This window comes from Apodemus sylvaticus, chromosome 19, assembly GCF_947179515.1.
Source record: "Apodemus sylvaticus chromosome 19, mApoSyl1.1, whole genome shotgun sequence".
Lineage (NCBI taxonomy): Eukaryota > Metazoa > Chordata > Mammalia > Rodentia > Muridae > Apodemus > Apodemus sylvaticus.
In genome coordinates this window covers 65,617,327-65,642,318 of record NC_067490.1, presented here as the reverse complement: position 1 = coordinate 65,642,318, position 24,992 = coordinate 65,617,327, and the positions used below count along the sequence as shown (strand labels likewise).

Below are 24,992 nucleotides of genomic sequence, written 5' to 3'. Positions count from 1 at the left end.
CAGTTGGTCTCTCCATGTCTAGACCAGTCATTTGGCTGCTACCTAGTCATCCATTGGCCACAGAGAACTACGTATGCCTGGAAGGAGAGCTGGTGATAAAATAAGATGGGCAGAATGGTGAAATAAAGAGTCAAGACAAAAGTTCTGGTCATGGCTCAAAGTTTAATGTTCTAATCCTTATTTTTGTAGGCAAAACCCAAAGACCCATTATTTGTTTCAACTGGATTGAGTTGCAATGTGAGATCAGTAGGTGGTAAGCTCTTCAAATCTCAGGCAGGAGGATGCAAATGCAGGGATGCCAGGCGCCGACTCCAGCCAGGTTGTACAAACTAGTTTAGCAAACTCAAGCCTCCGGGAAGGGCACACAGGAAGATGATGGGGACTGGGAGGCATGATATGAAATTCACAAAGTATTAAGAAAAATGAAAATATGTAGAGTGAAAGTCTTCGGAAAAATCAGATTGAAATTTGAGGTCACCCTGCCTTTAGGATTCAGTGAACCATAAAGAAACATGGAAAGAGGATAAGAGACAGGGAAAATGGATGACACAATGAAGACAAGTTCTAAACACAGCTGTATAAAGGTTCATATGAACATAGAGAGAGTGTAGCATCAAGAAGATATCATTTATGGATGTGGACTAGAAATATGAATGACATTGGTCACGGACCATACTCTTGAAGGTTAAGTACAACCAATAACCACTTGCAAAAGAAAATATTGTTTACTTCAAAGAGTCTCACAGGGAAAACAAAACACTCTTAAGGGTAGGCAACAAGCCCTGCAATATGAAACTATCTCAGTGTAATATTCCGAGTTTCTTTCTCTCATATTTATGAATCACAACATTTTATAACCTTACATATCCATTGAGCTCTTATTATATTTGTGATGGCTTCTAGTTTTGGGTCTTCCTTTGCCCATGAATCTTTTGTGCTTTTTCAGTAGACAATTTTCTTCTGTTTTTGTTTGTCTTATTTTACTTTTTTTCTTTTCATGTATTTTATTTTGTCTTATATCATCATTTTAGATGCCATTTAATTGGATGTAGGTCAAGCTAGACGTGTATAGAATTCGGAAAGAATTGAGAAAATGGAAGAAAACAAAACTCTAATCAGATATATTGTGAAAAGCAAGATATTATCTAATTAAAGAAGAAAAACAAGAATAAAATAAACGAATAAGGATACCAAAAAACAACACCAAAGAACACTTATTTTTCACCAATGTGTATCCACGAAACACCCTTAGGTTTAGCATGTTATCATGGTAATTACTACGATTTATAGACATCAAAGCTTAGCAGAACTGTCTTCATCCTTTCCAAGGTTTCACAGAGCTGTCTGTCACCATGAAAGATAATCTTCAAAGGGACACATTCAGCTCAGTTCCAATTCAAGGGTTTCACGGCTGAGTTTGAAGTAAATGTTTCTTCAGCAATATAGGATTTTTGTTCAACTCTGGAGTTTTACAGTGTCTTCTTTGAATTCAAAGAATCACACAAAAATAAAGCAACTCACAGGACATGGAAAAGCCATGGAGTGATGGAACAAAACATATTGATCTTGACTTCACAAGAAATATGAAATTACAGATGAATGCGAATTGATCCATCCTTATCTCCTTGTACTAAGCTCAACTCCAAATGGATCATGGACCTCCACATAAAGCCAGACACTATGAAGCTAATAGAAAATAAATTGGGAAAGATCCTTGAGGATATTGGTACAGGGGGGAAGGTCCTGAACAGAACATCAATAGCATATGCTCTAAGATCAAGAATTGACAAATGGGACCTCATAAAATTACAAAGTTTCTGTAAGGCAAAGGACAACATCAAAAGTACAAATCAGTAACCAATAATTTGGGAAAAGACATTCACCAACCTTACATCAGATAGAGAGCTAATATCCAGTATATACAAAGAACTCAACAAGTTAGACCCCAGAAAACCAAATAACCCTATTAAAAATGGGATACAGAGCTAAACAAAGAATTTTCACCTGAAGAACTTCGGAGGGCTGAGAAGCATCTTAAAACATGCTCAACTTCACTAGTCATCAGGGAAATGCAAATCAAAACAACCCCGAGATTTCACCTTACACTAGTCAGAATGGCTAAGATTAAAAATTCAGGAGACAGAAGGTGTTGGTGAAGATGTGGAGAAAGAAACCTCTACTGCTCGTGGGGTTGCTGATTTTCTCTCTCACTATAAACCAGAAAGGAAGATGTGGTCCTGGGAAAGGCACAGTGAGTCATGGAACAGTGATGTGAAAAGTCCTGGAGTAGGCACACATGAACCTGGCTTCTCAGTAGGCAGTAATAGGAAATGGTGCACCCATATATTATTTAAAAATAATATGGACTCAGCTACATCCTCATGTGACAGGAGAAACACAGAAATCTTGAGTAGTTTTAATAAGTAGCAGTAACCTTATCACTAAATTTAGACAGGCCTGTTCTATTTATTCTTTCTTTTTTATAGATTATTTTGTTTATTTACATTTCACATATTTTTCCCCTTCTAGGTTACCCCTCAGAAAGCACCCATTTCACTCCCACCCCCCCTCTCCTCATGGGTGCTCCTCCACCCACCCAACCACCCACTCCATTTTTGCATTAGAAAACACTAGATCCTGATTCTACTGACTTTAGGATCAGTTATCTATTTTTTTCATTCACAAATTCCCATCTCTATGAGACCTACATTTTATTAGAGAATAGTAAAGATATTGATAAATTACTTCATCAAGAAAAACCAACAAAAAACAAATAATAGTGGTAAAACAGAATGTATGTGTTTAGGAATCTAACCTAATTCCACAGATGTAATCATCTCTGCAACAAGTTTAAGAAATGTTCCAAAAGACCCAGCAAGCACCTGAAAGAGTCAGATGCAGATATTTACACCCAACCAATGGACAGAAGCTGCTGACTCTGGTGGTTGAATTAGGGAAAAGCTGGAAGAAGCTGAAGAGAAAGCTGATCTTGTAGTAGTACCAGCATTCTCAAGTAATCTGGAAACCTAATATATCTCAGACACGGGACCACCAAAAAAGCAGCATACATCAACTGATATGAGGCCTCCAACACATATACAGCAGATTCCTGCCTGGTCTCACTCAGTCAGCGAAGATGCACCTCGCTCCCAAGAAACAAGAAGCTCCAGGGAGTATAGAGGTCTGGTGGGCTACTAGGTGTGAAGGGTGGAGCCAACATCATTCAGATAGGATAGTAGGTATGGCATGTGGTAAAATAGACAGTGGGCCAGGAGGGGGATAAAAATCTAGACTGTAAATATAGGTTAAATAAAATTTTTAAATAATAGTAAAAACGAAAGAAAATGAAACATTACTGCAATTGCATTGAGTTTTGGAATATTTGCAGAGAGTGATGATGTGCTTCTAGGATTTTACTTACTTTTATGTATAACAATGTAATTATGAAAAGCAATTATTAGTTAATGTTTTTGTAAGACTGGGAATTTGGGTCAACAGTGAAGAGAATGTACTGGCCACGTTGAATATTTGAGTTTGGTTTCTCTATCCATGTCAGGTTTCTCACAGCTCTCTTTGTGTTTAACTCAAGGATCACTGGAGACCTTTTACTTTCAGCTGCACTTGTAGACACAGGCAAGCACTTGTGTGCCTACTGCACACACATATACATAAGAAAAATAATAAAAATGGTTTAACTTTTATTGCATGTGTTGTTCTAAGTACGGTTGGTTCATATTTGTTTTATTAGAAATAATTTCATAATGCTTTGTATAATAATTTTGAGAATGAGGGGAGAATATATGTATTTCAGAACACACCTTCTAGGGCTAGACTATCTCATTTTATTAGATAGTACTGTGGATGAACTTATTTAGTTTTAGGGGATTTATCTGATTTGATATCATACAGGCCACAAGAATCCTTTAAAGGCATTGATTTCCTTATAAGTGTTTAAAAGCTAAATCTACCAGTCTCCCATTTATATGTAGCAAACACTAAACAAATAATCTATTGAGTAATATTGGTTTTTTGAAGCCACAATTTGAATAATTGTGGCTAAGTGTGCAATAACATTTTAACCCATTATATTGCATCACAATAAACTGGGTGTATATAAAAATGTAAAATACAAGATTCCTCATATTCTAGACATCATGTGTCAAAAATTATCTACATATTCCTGGATATAAAATCATGTGAATTTTTGAAATGGGCATGTCTATATCAAGAATATAGTCTTTGATAATTTCCTTAGCAATTTTTTAAATGTTACAAATAATCATTTGTCCTCTTCTTTACTTTGACAGAAACCTTGAAACTTGATTTCCAGTATCCAACTAGGACAGTCCAGTTGACCTTTTGCCATTTCATTCTCCACTGGTTTCTTCACTTACATGGTGGCCAGAAAACATAGGGACACATAATTAAATATAACAAAATAATAAGTAAATATAATTAAAATTCAAGTGAGGAATGTAATATAAATGTAATTTTAGAGGAGATCAGTTATTATAATAACTTTGTGTAGATAATCTTAAACTTCAGTTTGAATATAAATATGTCTTTTGTGAAATGACATCTTCCAAGAATTTTCAATGAATACAATGTGAATGTTAATGAAGAACGTGTCCCTTAACGGGACATTGTCAATCATCACATTTCTATGAAAACTTACTTAGCAAATGGATAGTTCTTTTTAGTGTTGATGCATTTTAGACCCATTCTGTATCCCATTATTGGAGGAGAATTGGTGAATGTGATAGATTTAGTACAGCCACAAACACTCAATTGTTTTTATGGAAATGCCATTTCCTTGGAAGCAGCATAGTCAAAGCATCTGCCTCCCATTACATCCTTCCAGATTTTTTGAGTCAAGGACCTCAGTAAGAACTCCATATCAAGGACGATCTGAGAAACATTAACTACATGCCTGTATCAGTAGTTTTACCAATTGTTTCCATAAATAACTTTTAATAGCATGCATATATATATGTATATATATATATATATATATATATATATATATATATATATATACATACATGTTCACACATACACATATACAGATATACATATATGCACATATACACATATTCACATATACAAATATACACATATACACATATACATTTATACACATACACATATACAAATATACACATATACATTTATACACATATACACATATACACATATACACATATACACATATACACATATGTATATAAACACATATACATACATACATATATATACATATGAGCATATATACATACATACATACATATATACACATATACACATATACACATACATATATACATATATACATATATAAACATATATATATATATATATATATATATATACACATATATAAAGTCCTTTATTTTATTGTTTTTTAATTCTTTAATCTTCATTTTTTACACTTACATAGTTATGCCCCTCCCCATCTTCCCCCTGACTCTTCCTCTTCCCATACCTCCTCCCCATCTCCAAGAAGATATCCACACCTCCCCACTCCCAGACCTTCCCAATCCCTGAGGCCTCACATTTCTCAATGTCTTAGATGTGTCTTCTCCCACTGAGGCCAAACCAGGCCACCCTATACCATATATTTGTTGAGAGCCTCATATCAGTTAGTTGCATAGTGTCTGAGAGATCTTGGATGCCCAGTGTAGTTGAGACTGTTGGTCTTCCTATGGGTCACACTCCTCCTCAGTTTATTAAAACTATTCGCTAATTCAGCCACTGGCTTCCACAGATTCTACCCATGGTTGGATATAGTATTTTCGTATTTGAGAGCAGAAAAAGAACATTTCTGCCTCAGACTACTGGACGATATATTGAAGAATAGGTTAAAAATAGGAAGTACTCTGCCATATATGTGCTCCTATAGGAAATAAGAAAATATGATCTAATTTCGTTTTTGTAAATTATTTAGTTAATTTGTTTCACTTTACAGATGGTTTCTATTTGTACCTGTGTCTGTTCTGGAACTCACTTTCTATACAAGGTCATATATTTAACTGACTTATCAAATTTTATTGGAAGTTACCAGGGGAGAAATGTCCACAAAAGCAAAATGATGAATACAATTTTTATAAGGATTTGAGAATTTTATTTCTTCCATAGTAAACAAAGCAAGTGAATGAGTGAAGACTTTATGGAGAAATTTCACATGATCAGCAGATATGATACTTCTAGTCATCACTAGAGGAGCCAGTGAAAGTGATTTCAAAACTAGATACATGCACTGTAATCCAAGAATTGATAGATATGTGCCAATGTTTGACAGAAATCCTTAACTATTCCTTAAGAAATATGATTTCTCCCCGACCTTTTGGATAGAATTTCTGTCTGGTTTTATTAAAATGATGTAGATCTTGTGTACAAAGATATATCCAAGCATCCCTGCACTGGATGCTAAGATGGAGAAGATCTCCACAGCAACCATGACCTTGCCCTTGGTGCTATGGTAGACAGGGAAGAAGGTGACCCAGACACTGCAGAACACTAGCATGCTGAAGGTCAAGTACTTGGCTTCATTGAATGTGTCAGGCAGATTTCTTGCAAAGAATGCAACAGTGAAACTTCCAAGGGCCAGGCAGGCCAAGTATCCCAGGACACATTAGAATGCAGTAACTGAGCCCTTGTTGCAAAAATAATGATGTGGCCATGCTCAGAATGTTCATCAATATCAACAAAGGGAGGAGAAACTGCTAGCCATAGTGCACACAGAATACATTGGAACATGGAACATATGGGGATAATGTAGTTGGGTGCACCTGATACCAGGAAGTACCTTAACCTTCTTTCTGGGTCTGTGACTTTGAAAGCCAGGACTACAGTGATGGTTTTGGCAAGAATTGTGGAAACAGCCACTGTGAATACAATTCCAAATGTAATTTGCTGTAAGATACAAGTTGCTTTGTTAGAATGGCCAATGAAGATAAAGGAGCACAGAAAACAGCACATAAGTGACATGAGTAATAGGTAGCTGAGAATTCTGTTATTGGCCCTTACAATAGGAGTGTCATGGTGCTTGATAAAGACCTAAAGGACCACAGCTGTGAATGCAGAGAAACAGAAGGCTATTAAGGCCAGAGCCATCCCCAATGGGTCTTCATAGCTTAGAAAGTTCATACTTTTCTGAATGCATTTGCTCTGTTCTCTGTTGGCATATTGGTATTCTGGACAATTCACACACTGGTCCATATCTGATATTCAAATAAAATTTTAGTTAGTTCTTCTGTAGAAATTTTATTGACAATGTTTTTCAAGTAAGGATGTTGAAAGAATCCTTGCAATGCTGCCTTTGATGCTAAGAATGTAATTTGAAAGAGATTGCTACACCGCATTGCTTTCAATTCATAATGTTCATAAAGATTTGAAGGAAAATATAACCAAACAATTTTTCTTTATGTTTTTAACTATGTTGATTATATAATTTATAATATTATAAGGAAGTAAAGATTTCCTAAACCATTTTTTTGTTTTCATTTTAATATCAATCATTCAATTCAGAGAAGATATGTTTTAAGCTATCATGTGGTTGGGTATATTGTATAAATGCAAAGCTCTACACTCATTGTTTGCAGAGATCATTGACTGTATTTAGAATTCATTATTTATGACACATTGAGATTCTGACTTCTATTGGGACAAGACCAGTAATACCTACTTGAGCATTCACTAGTTCAAACTCATTAACATAGAAAGAACACTAAACTGAACAGGTATGCTATGTGTATGTTTATATATTTATATGTGTATGTTCATGTAAATGTAACAATTGCATTATTGAATTTAAGTGATTCCTGTCAGAAGTCATAAGAAGAATTTGGAAGATGTTGGGTAATGTAATATTATTTTTTGAAAATCAGAAAACATTAAAGAAATAAGTCATCGGATGTATCCTCATCTGTCAATAAGTAAACGCCATGTTCTGCTTATTTTTCATGAGATGCACTAATATTACCAATAAAAGAAGTAAAAATCTCTGTAGATACTTTGTACTAAGAAATGCTTCACCTTGATTCTTTCTCCATTTGCAATGTTGAAGACTTTTACTCCTGCCTCATCTCCATTTCTATGGTACTCAGTGTCTGTGAATGTACTCAAGGATGAAATCAGTATTGACAATCGGAATGAGAAATATATCAGAGGAGTCCCGGAGAAAGAGGGACAGCCTAGATGATTTGTATTAAGCAATAGTACCTCATTCCTAAGTTGTAATTCCCATCATTACAATATGAACTGTGTTATGTTAGTAATTGCACTTCATTTTCATGCCATTTCAGAGAATTCTGATTATATTCCATGTTTTTCAATATTCTATTCTAGACCAATGTATTTATGGAGAGCTATTGTTTGATAAGTTTCCTGAAATCCTAAATATCGGATGAGGTTTTCATAGATAATTTTGCTCTACCAGAGATCCTGAGTTCAGATCCTTGCACCTATGTCTGGTATCTCAAAAATGCATGTAAATGCAACTACAGGGGGATTATTTGAGCATATATGCACATGTGTTACCCATCCCTGACATATTCACAGTTAATATATTAAAATATTTTATGGAATCTCTGTGGGATTTGTTGATACAAATATTAGTTAACTCTTATTTGTTTTTTACATCGAAAAGTGTTTCAGTAAGATTTGAGAAATTATTTTGGGGCATACTGTATATTGAAATGCAAGGCTTCAAAATACACTTTCTGTGTATGTTGCTTTGTTCTGCTACATGCACCTTGGAATAAATCAGATTGTAAGCCTTAGTCACAAATGATTTAATTTTTGAACCATTTCACAAGCATGATATATCTTTCAAGAATTTTACTATACTATATAGAGTGAAAGGCAAAATAGCTGACAAGCTAACCATAACCATTTTGTATTTAATGAACCCTAAATAATTATTGTAATAGTGGTTGGTGTATTTAATATACTAAATATAATTCTCATCTTATATTCTACATCATGGGTCAAATCTTTACTTTCTGCATTCATATGACATATGGCTTTGGACATGGCTTTCTGAATACTACATATTATCAGTTTCTCATAAATTTTGAAATACTTTCATCTTTCATATTAATGTAACAGAGAATGTGGATTTTGTACCTTGCAGTTTCATGACCAAATCCAGTAGATTTGATATTATATTTGGTTCTTTATGGTCTATAATGTTTATATGTTATACACATTATTTGTATGGAAGTAATATTCATAAAATTTAAGAATTTAATTCTTTCAAAATTGTGACAAAAAAATATAATATGCATGTAGTTTTACAATAGATTAATTATTACAAAAAACTTGGGGAGAATTCCCTCCAATCATAATTTTACTTTCTAAAGTATTTCTTCCTGAAAATGTAATCTGCCATGAATTTGCAATGAGTCAATATCTAGTTTAAGGCACAAAGTATATTTTATTATTTGTTTGATTTTGGCAGAATATTATTAATGATTTTTAAATCTACAACTAATAAATTACAAATGTGATATATTTTATATCTGTATTTGCCTTTCTATTGACTTCATCATTCTAGTGTGATACAGAGAATAGTATATTTGCAACATGTATCAGCACAGCAAACACTCACTAGTGTCATTAGAAATTTCATTTTCAGGGCAAGAGCTACAAATAAAACAGCAGGCTGCCATTTCCTCCTTCCAGAATCTTATGAATCCAGCAACACAGTCTGTACTGCACACAGAGGATGGCATCTGAGAAAAAAAATAGACACATAATGACAGTGACTTTTAGCTATTTCTTTTATGTTTTATATTAGCACATTAAGAGTTTAATAGAAGCAGTCATCACTAGTATTCCCACCACGAAAAGCCTAGGAACAGACGAGTTTATCCCAGAGTTCTATCAGACCATCAAATAAGACTTAATACCAGTACACTATACACTATTCCACAAAATACAATCAGAAGGAACACTAACCAATTCGTTTTATGAATTTGCCATTACACTGATACCTAAATCACACAAAGACTCTACAAAGAAGGAACCTTTCAAACCAAATTTCCTTACGAATATAAATGCAAACATAATCAGCAAAATTCTTGCAAACAAAATCGAAGAATACAACAAAATAATCATACATCATTATCAAGTAGGCTTTATCCCAGGGATTTAGAGATGGTTCAATATAAGGAAATTCATCAACATAATAAAGTTTCAAAAATAAAACTCAAAGGAAAAAAAGGACATGATCATCTCATTAGATTCTGAATAAGCATTTGGCAAAATCCAACACCCTAAAAGCAATATACAGCAAATCAGTGGCCAACATCAAACTTAACAGAGAGAAACTCAAAGCAATCCCATTGAAATCAGGGACTAGATAAGGCTACCCACTCTCTCCAATCCACTTTGTTGAATATAGTATTCAAAGTCCTTGCCAGAGCAATTAGACAATACAAAGAGATCAAAGGGATAATACTTGGGAAGGAAGAAATTAAAATATCATTATTTGCAGGTAGTATGATTGTGTACTTCACTGACCCCAAAAATCTACCAGAGAACACCTAAAACTGATAAAACAACTTTGGCAATGTGTCAGGTTACCACTATCATGCTTATTCAAAATTGTTACTGTAATTTTTCATCATAAATACAGACAGAAAATATTATTTTTTACAACTATCTTATTTAAACATGAATCTTAATGTGTTCATTTTCTCATAATTAAGATAGATGTTTGTAATGAAACTCAATGTCACTTTTTAAGAGCACACCTCTAATAAGATATGACCTAGAAGAGGAAAACTTTGATAGGGAAGGAAAACACAAACATCAAGCACTGATTAACATGGCCTGATAAAATCGTGGGAATGCTTCATGCAGTGAAATCTCACAATAAGAGCTCTGAATGCTTGGAGAAAGAATGAATGTCAACAGAGAAATCTCCATTTCTACATTACCTGGAGTAGGTTAAGCACTGATGTTTTAAATGGGAGAAAAAATAAAAGAGGTAGGATATAAAACTTGAAAATGAACACTGATAATAAATACTAGCTTTTTTTTAAAAAATATCTCTGGCCTCCTTCAAGAATTATACCAATTGAATGTTAGGAATATGATTGCAAAGTTTTCTATAAAAGCCCTACTACACACTAGGCCCTATTCAAGGCAAAAAAGTTAAAAATAATAAATCTCTGAATATATAATCTTGCTATTTACTTACAGTAACCTCATATAAATATTAAAGTGCACTTTGATAAATGATTCTTTATATGTCTATACAGTGTGTCCCATAACTCACACTTATGGTAAAGTAGTGCTTCCTTATATATGTGATAAGTAGCACAACTCCAAAATATCATAATTTTCTTACTGAAAGTAGAGTTGACAAAATCCAAAGTAGGGAAAAGAAAGAGTAATACAGTAGTATCAGTAGCTATGGAGGAGCACTAATTCTGATATATTTGAAAGCAAGAGTGTCAATTAACCTCATCCCAGAAATCTGTCTACAATATAATGACTAGTCAAGTAGAATCAATGTTTTGGTCATATTTGGGCACAAATGTCATTGTGATTTTATTTTCACAGTTAAATTCCCAATGCCTGAGGAGATTCAGTTTACATAAGATTAATTTCCCAGTAGGGCAAAAAAAATTCACCCACTGTCCTTTACATTTGTGAATGATGAATCAGTGATAGAAGAAGATACCAGATATTTTGGTTTGGGCTACTATTTATAAGGGCATTCTATTTCAGTTTTTTTTTTAATGTAGAATTACAATTGACATAGAATATCATTTTGTCAAAAGATTTCATTTTGCAGTTCACCAGAAATAGATTATAGGTGTTTCATACTATACTTACTCACGTACTCATGTGGCATAAAAAACTGGCATTAATATTTCCAGATTATAGAAATTAGAGTTTTAATTATAGTTCAAAAATGAAGTATTGTTAGTACTGAAATTAGAATAACTGTAACTCGATTGTTTATCACCATCTCATGCTTCAAACACTCCTATTCAGGCAAAACATGAAGTAGGATTTTCTGATTCTTTAACCTAGTTTCATTTCATATGTCTAGATACCATAATGTGTTAGGAAAATTTTTCCTACTATAATGTCTTAGGTTTTGTTTAATCTTGATTTATTTTATTTTCCCATAGAATCCTGTTATTTTTCAATAAGAGACAGAAAGTGGCTGTGATGGGAGAGGCAGTTGGGAAGGAAGTAGGAGTTTTAACTCTGATATATTTACAAGGAAATTTGAGAATTGGTCACATTACAATAGAAGGAAGTAAAACTGTATTTATGATATATTATATAAGAAGTACAAGCTTTTTTCAATAAATAATAACATCACAAAAATTCCCCAATAAAAAGACATAGACTAACAGACTGGTTATGTAAACAGGACCCTACATTTTGCTGCATACAGGAAACATACCTCAGTGTCAAAGAAAAAAACTACCTTAGTGTAAAAGGCTGGAAGACAATTCTACAAGCAAATGATCCCAGGAAACAAGCCGAAGTTGCCATTCTAATTTCAGATAAAATTGACTTTCAACCTAATGTCATCAAAGGAGACATGGAAGGTCATTATTTGCTGGTCAAAGGAAAAATCCAACAAGAGAACTCTCAATCATGAATATCTATGCCCCAAATATAAGGGCGCCCTCATTCATAACAGAAACTTTACTAAAGCTCAAAGTACACATTTCACCTAACACAATAATTGTGGGTGACTTCAACACTCCACTCTCACCAATGGACCGATCAGGAAAACAGAAACTAAACAGGGAGACAATGAAAATAATTGAAAGTTTGAACCAATTGGAATTAACAGATATATATAGAACTTTTCAACCCAAGAAAAAGAATATACCTTTTTCTCAGCACCTCATGGTACCTTCTCCAAAATAGATCATATAATTGGTCACAAGACAGACCTCAACAAATATAAGAAGATTGAAATAATCCCATGCCTTCTATCAGATCCCTATGGAGTAAAAGTGGTCTTTAGTAACAGTAAAAACAATAGAAAACCCACATACACATGGCAACTGAACAATACTCTACTCAATGATACCTTGGTCAAGTAATAAAGAAAGAAAGAAATCAAAGATTTCTTAGAATTTAATGAAAATGAAGGCACAACATACACAAATCTATGGGACACAATGAAAGAAGTGCTAAGAGGAAAACTCATAGCTTTGAGTGCCTCCAAAAAGAAATTTGAGAGAGCATACACTATAAGATTAACAGAACAACTGAAAGCCCTGGAACAAGAAGAAGCTAATTCACCCAGGAGGAGAAGAAGACAGGAAATCATCAAACTAAGGGCTGAAATCAATCAAGTAGAAACCAAGAGAACCATACAAAGAATCAACAAGACCAAAAGCTTTTTCTTTGAAAAAAATCAACAAGATAGATAAACCCTTAGACAGACTAACGAAAGGGCACAGAGAAAGTATCCAAATTAACAAAATTAAAAATGAAAACGGAGATATTACAACAGAAACCGAGGAAATTAAAAAAAAATCATCAGATCCTACTACAAAAACCTGTACTCAACACAACTGGAGAATCTGGAGGAAATGGACATTTTCTTAGACAGATACCAATTACCAAATCATGATACCAGGATCAAATAGACCATCTAAACAGACCCATAACCCCTAAAGAAATAGAAGGGGTCATAATTAGGCTTCCGACCAAAAAAAGCACAGGACCAGATGGTTTCAGTGCAGAATTCTATAAGACGTTCAAAGAAGACTTAACACCAATACTCTTCAAACTTTTCCAAAAATAGAAACAGAAGGAACACTACCCAACTCCTTCTTCGAAGCCACTATTACGCTAATAGCAAAACCAGACAAAGATCCAACTAAGAAGGAGAATTTCAGGCCAATTTCCCTTATGAATATCGATGCAAAAATACTAAATAAAATTCTTGCCCACCGAATCCAAGAACACATCAAAACGATCATCCACCATGATCAAGTAGGCTTCATCCCAGGGATTCTGGGATGGTTCAATATAAGGAAATCCATAAATGCTATCCACTACATAAACAAACTCAATGAAAAAAAAACACATGATCATTTTATTAGATGCTGAAAAGGCACTTGACAAAATTCAGTATCCTTTCATGCTAAAAGTCTTGGAAAGGACAGGAATTCAAGGCCCATATCTAAACATAGTAAAAGCAATATACAGCAAACCGGTAGCCAACATCAAACCAAATGGAGAGAAACTTGAAGCAATCCCACTAAAATCAGGGACTAGACAAGGCTGCCCCCTCTCTCCATATCTTTTCAATATAGCTCTTGAAGTCCTATCTAGATCAATTAGACATCATAAGGAAGTCAAAGGGATACAAATTGGAAAGGAAGAAGTCAAGCTATCACTATTTGCAGATGATATGATCGTATACTTAAGTGACCCTAAAAACTCTACTAGAGAACTCCTACGGCTGATAAACCACTTCAGCAAAGTGGCTGGCTACAAAATCAATGCAAGCAAATCAGTACCCTTTATGTATTCAAAGGATAAGCAGACTGAGAAAGAAATTAGGGAAACGACCCCCTTCACAATAGCTACAAACAGCATAAAGTATCTTGGGGTGACTCTAACCAAACAAGTGAAAGACCTATATGACAAGAACTTCAAATCTCTGAAGAAGGAAATCGAAGAAGATCTCAGAAAACGTAAAAATCTTCCATGCTCGTGGATTGGCAGGATTAATATAGTTAAAATGGCAATCTACAGATTCAATGCTATCCCCATAAATATTCCAACCCAGTTCTTCATAGAGCTATAAAGAGCAATTCTCAAATTCATCTGGAATAACAAAAAACCCAGGATAGCTAAAACTATTCTCAACAGTAAAAGAACTTCAGGGGGATTCAGTATCCCAGACTTTAAACTCTACTACAGAGCAATAGTGATAAAAACTGCATGGTATTGGTACAGTGTAGGCAAGAGGATCAATGGAATAGGATTGAAGACCCAGAAATGAACCAACACACCTATGGTCACTTGGTCTTTGACAAAGGAGCTGAAAGCATCCACTGGAAAAAAGATAGTCTTTTCAACAAATGGTGCTGGTTCAATTGGAGGTCAGCATGCAGAAGAATGCACATCGATCCATTCTTATCTCCTTGTACCAAGCTCAACTCCAAATGGATCAAGGACCTCCACATAAAACCTGACAACCTGAAAGTAATTGAAAAGAAACATGGGAAGATCCTGGAGGACATGGGCACAGGAGAAAAGTTCCTGAAAAGAACACCAATAGCTTATGCTCTAAGATCAAGAATTGACAAATAGGACCTCATAAAACTACAAAGTTTCTGTAAGGCAAAGGACACCGTCAAAAGTTAAAATGTCAACCACAGACTGGGAAAGGATCTTCACTAACCCTAAATCTGACAGAGGGCTAATATCTAATATATACAAAAACTCAAGAAAAGTAGAACCCAGAGAACCAAATAGCCCCATTAAAAAGTGGGGTACGGTGCTAAACAAAGAATTTTCACATGAAGAACTTCGGAGAGCTGAGAAACACCTTAAGAAATGTTCAACATCATTAATCATTAGGGAAATGCAAATCAAAACAACCCTGAGATTGCACCTCACACCAGTCAGAATGGCTAAAGTCAAAAACTCAGGAGACAGCAGGTGTTGGCGAGGATGTGGAGAAAGAGGAACACTCCTCCACTGCTGGTGGGATTGCAAGATGCTGCAACCACTTTGGAAATCAGTCTGGCGGTTCCTCAGAAAACTTGGCATGACACTTCCTGAGGACCCTGTTATACTACTCCTGGGCATATATCCAGAGGATTCGTCAGCATGCAATAAGGATACATGCTCCACTATGTTCATATCAGCCCTATTTGTAGTAGCCAAAAGCTGGAAAGAACCTAGGTGCCCTTCAATGGAGGAATGGATACAAAACATGTGGTATATTTACACAATGGAGTACTATTCAGCCATTAGAAACAATGAATTCATGAAATTCTTAGACAAATGGATGGAGCTGGAGAAAATCATACTAAGCGAAGTAACCAAGTCTCAAAAGATCAATCATGGTATGCACTCACTGATAAGTGGATATTAGCCTAGAAACTTGGAATACCCAGGACATAATCCACAAATTAAATGATGTCCAAAAAGAATGGAGGAGTGGCCCCTGGTTCTGGAAAGACCCAGTGCAAGAGTATAGGGGAATTCCAAAACAGGGAAGTGGGAAAGGGTGGATGGAAGAACAGGGGGACGGAAGAGGGCTAATGGGACTTGCGGGGAGTGGGGACCCAGAAAAGGGGAAATCATTTGAAATGTAAATAAAAAATATATCAATAAAAAATACAATTTATGGTACCTAAAAAAAAAAAGAATAAAACTCCCAAATAAACAAGACAAACTGAGAAATCAATACCTAGACCTATAATCACCACAAATGCAGATGCCTAGACACCAGCATAGGAAGACAATGAATACCAGCCAGGAAAATAAGTCATCATCCACAGGTTCTCAGTCCTCTTCTTTCCCAAAAACCATCTCTTTTGAATCAGATCTCTCGAGAGTTTTAGTTTCTCAGGACATGATAGAGAAGAAGGGGGGGGAGGAGGAGGAGCAAGAGGAGGAGAAGATAAATAAGCATAAATGTCTAGAAAAAAATTTCCAATGAAATCACAAATGCAAACTTTTCTTATCTAAAGGAGTTGCCTGTTAATGTACAAGAAGCATCAAAAATACCAGACTGGGAAAAAGTCGCTTTGCCACATAATATTCAAAACACTAAACATATAAGTTAAAGAAATATAAAAAAAATACAGAACAAAAATAACAAACTAAAGAAAACAAAAACTAGTAATGTATGAAATAAGACTTATTAGATTCATATCAGTCTTCTATTTTTTTAAAGAATTAATTCATTACTTATACAATGTTCTCCCTGCTTGTATTCTTGCAGGCCAAAAGAGGGCACCAGATCCCATTACATATAGTTGTAACAAGAGATATAACCTATGAACCATCTATCCAGGTCTATTCCTGCCTTCTTAATGTATATTATAAAAGACAAAATGGTTTGGACACAGGTGCTGCAGAGTCACAGAAACTTCTACAAGACAGCAACTGTTCTAGATGTATTTTATAGAATTGCAATCAGTCATGATACTCAATTTATTAAGATGTCATGGCCTGAAAAAGCAGGTAAGATGCACCACTGGAATCCTCAGAGGAAGTCACATCTGGCTGATGCATCCAATCCAGTCCATTGAGGACCCAGCAACCCAGCATCCAATGTTCCTCCCCATTCCTCCCCATTGTGTGCAGATATCCTGTACTCACCATGTCTTGATTTCAGAGTTTCCCTGAGGTCCCCTTACAGCACCCAATAGCAGAGCTCAGAATAGGACACAGAGAACCATTCAAGCTGAACAGCCATAGTGACACAAAGAAATGCACCTCTTTGTCTGTGTGGCAGGTCTGTCTGGATGCATTAATTGGCCATTGAGTCTTACTTTAATTGAGGTTAAATTGAGGTTAAAGCACATTTTCTATCCAGGGCCTGACCTTTTCCAAATCTCTGGAGTGGTTTGCACTCCATTAGCATTTGAAATAAGATTCCAAGAGGAATCTAACTCACCCAGGGCTGTGAAAGGTCACATCATTCCAGTTCAGGCTGGTCAGCTTCCTGTTCCTCCCCTCTGTTGACCAGGATGCTGTGCTTACCAGGATCTGACTTCTGACCTTGCCTGATCTTTCGTCAAAGAACTTGTCTTTTTCCCATAATCAAGATGAATAGCTTGCCTAGACCATTACTCGAGGTGTATTGGAAGAACATATTTGACCCAGGAAAGGATGACCTAATTCATGGCCAAGACTATTAACATTAAAAATGGATTTTTACTAACTAGAGTTTTAGCCTGGCAGTGGTGGTGCACGCCTGTAATCCCAGCACTTGGAACCAGAGGCAGGCGAAGTTCTGAGTTCCGTGCCAGCCTGGTCTACAGAGTGTGTTCAGGAAAGCTAGGGCTACACAGAGAAATGCTGTCTAAAAAAATAAAAATAAATAAAAAATAAAATAAACAAACAAACAAAAAACAAAAAACAAGAGTTTTGTTTATGGCTAAATGCTGGGATCAGTTAAAGGGACACTCGTTAATCAGATGACAGATATCGATCAACTCCAGGAGAAAAGCCAGCAACATAATGGAATCACAGTTGAGGACCATTCCTAGTCAACACATTTCATCAGTGACAAATTAGTGAAAAAAAGACAGTTAGATTAGTACAGATTTTCTAGATAAGCCTATCCCACATCATAGAGAAAACTAATTTTTCTATGTATATAGAAAGGGTAGTTAACAGAATTTCCCAATAAAGACTGTGAGTCCAGGGAAATTAGAAAAATCAGGACTTTTTTATTTCATGTTGCATGATATTACAGCTTGTCTTAATTATATACTGGAATTCTTAAGAAATAAGTACTTCCTAATGCCACTTGTAAAGTAAAAAAAAAAAAATTCAAACAAATCACCTTTGTTTTGTAAAATAAAGTAGTACAAATAAAAAAAAAAGACCTTTCCATATATAAGTTGTGAAAAGAACCTGTAGCCTAGATCAAAGGTGGATCAGAACATCTGAAAAGATCATGATTAAGAGTTTCTCATTTCAAAAAGTATATTAAGAAACAACCCCCACAGTAACCAGGGTTAGAGTTAGGGGATTAGAGGGTTATGGTTAGGATCAGAACAAGGGTTGTTAGAGTTAAGATGCTTAGGGAATTAAGGCGTTAAGATAGGATTAGAGATTTAGGATAAGTACCAGGGTTAGACTCAGGGTTAGGGTTAAGGTGGCCACCATTATTCTTGATGGTCCTACTGAATGAATAGCATCCCTATTACACTTAGAAGAAATGTCAGGGTTAGGGTAATTATCAGGATTCGGTCAACAGATTTGTGTGTTGTGCTATGTGAACTCACCTTCTATTTTTTCTGTCATCTGTCTTCCAAGTACTCTTCTTCATAATATCAAAATCTTCTTTCCTGCCCCAATGAAAGTGGAAAGTGAGTTATTCAAAAGAAATATCTTTCCGTTATTATGGGACCCAGTACACATACAACAGAAGAGTAAATATGACTCACAACATCAGTTTTTCCAAGCTCACAAATACATTGCATTTAAATAAATTCTTAAATTTTTTAAAGAATGGCAGTAAAATGCCCTTGTCATAAGTTAGTACTTAATGATCAATTTATTACCTACTCTGAGATCAGGACACACCTCATCCTTCTCCAGGCTCTGAAGAGCTTCTTTAAAAGCATAAGCCTAGCCAGGTGAGACATGGATACACTGCCACTACCACACACACATCACTGGGCATTTGTCAACCAGGAGACTGCAGTGAGCTCCAGCCAACCTAGAAGACACAGTGAGTTCTAGGGCAGCCCTAGACTACACAGCAAGATCCTTTCAGAGAACACTTAAGTTAATTAATATCACACACTACATGCGTGCTACTCAAAGGACTTCAGTTTGAAAGCAAAGGTTGCAGGCAAAATTTAGAAATTACAGAAAGTTACTTAAATTACAAAATTACAAAATTAGAGGAGCAACCTCTGGATATAGACAGGGCTTAGACTCTATTCTCAGAGGGAATATTAAATAACACTGGCTGACCTTAAAGCTTTACAGTAAAAACTGCAAGCCTTAAACAATAAGGCTAGGCATGCTGGGAGTTGTGGTCCTTATACTGATACATGCTGGGAGTTGTGGTCCTTATAGTGATACATGCTGGGAATTGTATTCTTTGTACCTCTTAGGGGGAGGGGAGATGCGGGCATGTTCCTCTGAGCCCAAGGGCTTCTGGGAAGTATGCTTTGCAGCCTGCTTGCTGTTTTACCAGCTACTATGACTCGAGGAAGTGGTGGCACATGCCTTTAATCTTTTAATACCAGAACTTAGGAGGCAGAGGCAGGCAGATTTCTGAGTTCGAGGCCAGCCTGGTCTACAGAATGACTTCCAAGTCTACACTGAGAAACCCTGTCTTGAAAAATAAAACAAAACAAAAAAGAACTGAAATAAAAATTCCCAGTACTCAGAAAAGACTCATTTCAAATATCTGAAGCACATCTTGGTGTGTTCTTAACCTACTGCAGTATTTAAGCTGCTGTTGTATAACATCAGTTTGCTCTATGTCACCATCTCCTTCCTAGAGGCTGGAAGCACAGGCTTCAAGCCACACTTCAGATCTGCAGCTTACAAAGCCCTGGGAAAGGCCTCGGGCCCAGTGATGGTCTTGTTATTGCTATGGTTTGACCAATTTGATTTTCTGTTGGCTTGTTTGTTTTTGCTTTTTAAGACTCGGTCTCACATTGGAACTCAGGCTGTCCTAGAACTCACTATGTAGACCAGGCTGGCCTGAAACTCACAGAGATCCACCTCCCTCAGACTCCCAACAGCTGAGTTAAAAGCGTGAGACACCACTCCTGGCCAGTGTTGTTTCTTAAGGCAGATTCTAAAACACTGTATGAGCTTTGGTCCCCACACAATCTGAGTTGTTGCCCAGTGTGCAGTTTAACATGGATCTTTATATCTTGCATTCACTCTCCCAGGTACCCACACTTGCTCCAGTTTCTTTCCTTTTTGCCACCTGCCCCATATAACAGACCCACAAAACTGCACTGCATCGCAACTGCTTCCAGGCTTCTGGTGTGTTTGATCCATGGGGGAACCCTGAGAATGAGAGAAAAAAGGAAAGTCAGCTAAAGAAGGTGGTGTTTCTTCTGATTTCTTTCCAGCAAACACACACACACACACACACACACACAGAGAGAGAGAGAGAGAGAGAGAGAGAGAGAGAGAGAGACAAACAAACACACATACAAACACACACACACTCAAATACACACAGACACACACAAACATATACTCAAACACACATACAAACACACACAAACACACAAACACACATGTGTACACACACACATAAACACAGACATACAAACACTGACATACACAAGCATATACTCAAACACACATACAAACACACACAAATACACACAAACACACATGTGTACACACACACATAAACACAGACACACAAACAAACACTGACACACACACAGACACACAAAGACACACAAAGACACATACCCACAAATACCGACACACAAACATACACAGACATACACAGACACCCAAACACACACACAAACAGACATACAAACATACACACTTACACAAACACACACGCAAACAAAAACACAGACACACACAAACACACACACACTGACACACAGACACACACACACACACACACACACACACTTGAATAGGGAAGTCCCTTAGCTAAAGGTCCTTTCAGCTGGGCTTCCCACATGTATCTGCTGAGATTATGCCACGATGATTGTGATGTTAGGCCTGGATCTGGCAACAGAGTGGCTGCCACTGAGCCACAAGTTACTGTTTCATCCTCTGTGGCCCCAAATCCACACCTTATTAAACAGCCTGGGGGGGGAGGGGAACCCTCCTCAATAAATCCTCTCACAGAAGCTTCTTTCTGTACACACCCGGATGGAAACACATGTGTAAGGTGAGCTCTTGATGAATGTTTGTCAGCAGAGAGGCCTCAAGATTCACACATCTTGTGAGTGTGAAGTCCCACAGCAAGACTCTGTGGTCAGAATCCTTTGAGTGACAGCCATTCTGCAAGCACAGTGTACACACATACACACTTGGAATGGGACTTACTCGTTACACTGTGACCACGTTCCCCTCCTGCAGAAGAAAGGTCCCTGCTGCCACACAGGCTTGACCATTGGCCGACCTTAAAGCACAGTTCAGTCAGCAACACTGCCTGGTCTGTTCCAAGGTGGGAATAGAATGCATTCCAGAACTCATGGCTCCAGCATGATCAGTCGGACTACTGTCAGTCCAGTGCTGCTTTGCTGAGGCTGTGTTCCAAGGCCGTCTCCAACACGTCCAAGACCACCCACACGTGCTGAGAAGTCCTAGCAGAGCAGAGAGTGGTGGGAGACCAGTCCAAGCTGCCATCATGGTGACAGCCATGTCTGAAACACCACCAGTTCCCGTGAAACTCCTGGGACATAGGAGACCTTCACACAGTCTGGGAATGGAGGGGTTGTTCTGGAACAAGAATAGACAGGCCAGGGATCAGTCCTGCTGAGCTTTTGAAATTAAGAACTGAGCTCTGGGTGGAAAGGCGTGAGAGTATAATAAACCTCTACAGCCAGGCCTGGTGGCACTTTAATCTCAGCATTCTTGAGACAGAGGCAGATAGATCTATGGTCCACATAATGAGTTCCAGGAAAGTCAGAGCCACATAGACTCTGTCTCAAAAAAATAAAATAAAATAAAATAAAATAAAATAAAATAAAATAAAATAAAACAAAAAAGTAACCTCTATAGTCCTAACAAATATTTTTGAACATTGCCTGTGAACCATGAGCTAAAATGTTCACCTAAGATTCACATTTAATTAATATTTATTAATTCCCTACTGGTAGACAGGAATTATGTTTTTTCCACATATTTTGATTTCGGGGATTCATGTTCCCAGAACCTGCGTTCGGATGCGGTTCTCGAGGATACTTTATACACAGCCTCAAACCACAGAGGAAATTCCTTCCATGAAACCCTTTCAGCTTGGTGATGTGATAGAAGTGTGGACAGAACAGGGTCAGAGGTCCTGAGATTCCTAGTTCAGAGGCCATCAAGGATCAAGCAGCGACTCACAGGAAGGTAAGGCAGTATGAACCACAAGTTTTCATCAAGGAAGACTCACTACAATGTGTTGTGTAGACTCTGCATTAGCTACCACACAGCCAGGCCTCAGGTTTCCCTTCTTCAGTCCTAAGAGGCCCTGTACTCTTGACTGTTGGCATTTTGTCTAGGCCCTGCCCCACATTGACCTGGCAACAGCCTGGTGTGGCAACTCACTCTAAAAGGGGCTGCTTGCCCCCTCCTCACTCTCTTCTCTTCTCCTATTCTCGCTCCCTTACCCTCTTCCCCCTCTCCCCATTCCTCTCCCCCCTTCTCCATGTGCTCATGACCAGCCTCCCTCCTCTTCTTCCACCTCCCTCATTCCTCCCCCTCTCTGTCTCTGTCTTTTAAGACAATTATAAGTTTAAACCATTTTCATATATATTTAAACTTATCAGAACTATTATCCATGTAAAACTATAATTTTATCAGAAAAATTATAATTGTTTTTTTAATTATTTTAGATGTTCAGATGTCAACAAATGCATACACATAATTTCCATGGACATCTTCCATATTAACACCTTTTTCTATAAATTTCATCTAATTTATCTTCAATAAGATTCACATCTTCAATTCTATCAGAAGATGCTTATAATTCCTTCCTCAATTAATTTAGTAATGTTTTTATGTCAACCAATTTATCTGTATAATTTTCCATGAACATTAGAATTTCATCACTTTTTGTATATATTTCTTTAACTTAATCCGAAATATTTTCCATCAACATCTGCAGTTTTATCAGAGGTCTATATTTCAATTTTCAATTAATTTTGAATATTTTTCTGTCAACCAATTTATCTGTATAATATTTCCATGAACATCTTCAATTTTATCACTTTTTTCTATATATTTCTTCAACTTTATTAGAAATATTTTCCATCAACAACTTTAATTTCATCAGATGTTTTAAAATTCAATTCTCAATTTAGAAATATTTTTCGTATTCCATTTTATCTGTATAATTTAACATGAAAATCATTTTTATCAGAAAATGTATCTAATTCCTTTTCATTTTAGAAAATATTTTATGTCTACCATTTATCTGTATTGTCCATGAAAGTCTTCAATTTTAACAATCTTTCTATATATTTCTTCAATTTTATTAGAAATATATGCGATGTACATGTTCATTGTTATCAAAAAATATTTTGCCTCAACTCTTTAGTTTTGAAATATTTCTTTGTTTAACATTTTATGTTTATTAGTTTTTTTTAAAAAAGATGAAGAAATATATAGAAAAATACCTTAAATTTGAAGAAATTGATGGAGAACAATAATGGTAAAATGGTAAATATAGAAAATATTTCTTAACTAATTCTGCAAGTACATAGAACGTTCTTCTGATAAAATTGGAGATTTTGATGAAAAATATTTGTGATAAAACTGGATATATAGAATTTTTTTTAAAAATTGAGCATTTTCTTTGCACAGAATTCTTATTAAAGATTTCTCCATTCACATTCCAGTAGACACAAGTCTCAGCCCTCTAGGACAGCTTGTCACAGAACCAGAAGTCATACATATGGAAAACATTGATCTTTAAATGTAAAGCAATATCCAGTGCAAAAAAACACTAAACATGATTGTGGCATTAAAACACATAATTATGTATACTATCACTCAAACCAATGTGTTGCCTACATACATTCTGCTTTCTTTCAGTTCAAATCAAAGGGGCTCATGACTGTACAATTTTCAGTAAACTCTGCAATGACCCAGGGTAGGGGAATGGTAGGGTGCTGAGCAGGAGATGGTGGGCAGTTGGAGGAGCACCCTCAGAGAGGCAGGGCATGGGAAATGTGATGGGGCTTTTGTGGATGAGAAACTTAGAAGGGTTATAAAATTTGAAATGTAAGTAAATTATAAATGAAATAACCAATAAAAAGAAAGAAAGAAAAAAAAGCACAAACTATGTCATTTTCTCTGGATCTTGTTGAACCTGTAAAATCAATGTAAATTAACTGTGGATCTTGGAATAGCTGTATAATTTTGGATAAACAGGATTAAAATATATTTCTGATTTGGTATGTTTATTGATCCTCAAGACTTTGGAAGCACAGGCCTTGTTAAGGTATTTTGTTCATGTCACTGGTGGTATGTTAACCATACTGTATATGTACTGTGAATCTCAGTGACTATAAACATGAAACTGCATCTTCCTGACTTGGACTTTGTAATACAATATCCTGTGTGTTATTGGATGTCTCACT

The 24,992-nt window shown here is 36.1% G+C and overlaps 1 long non-coding RNA gene across 1 annotated transcript in view; it reads right to left on the bottom strand.

The window, feature by feature from the left end:
• Positions 1-24,992, bottom strand: part of LOC127669736 (uncharacterized) — a 388,347-nt gene that overhangs the window by 215,588 nt on the left and 147,767 nt on the right. The gene's annotated exons all lie outside the window — the stretch shown is intronic.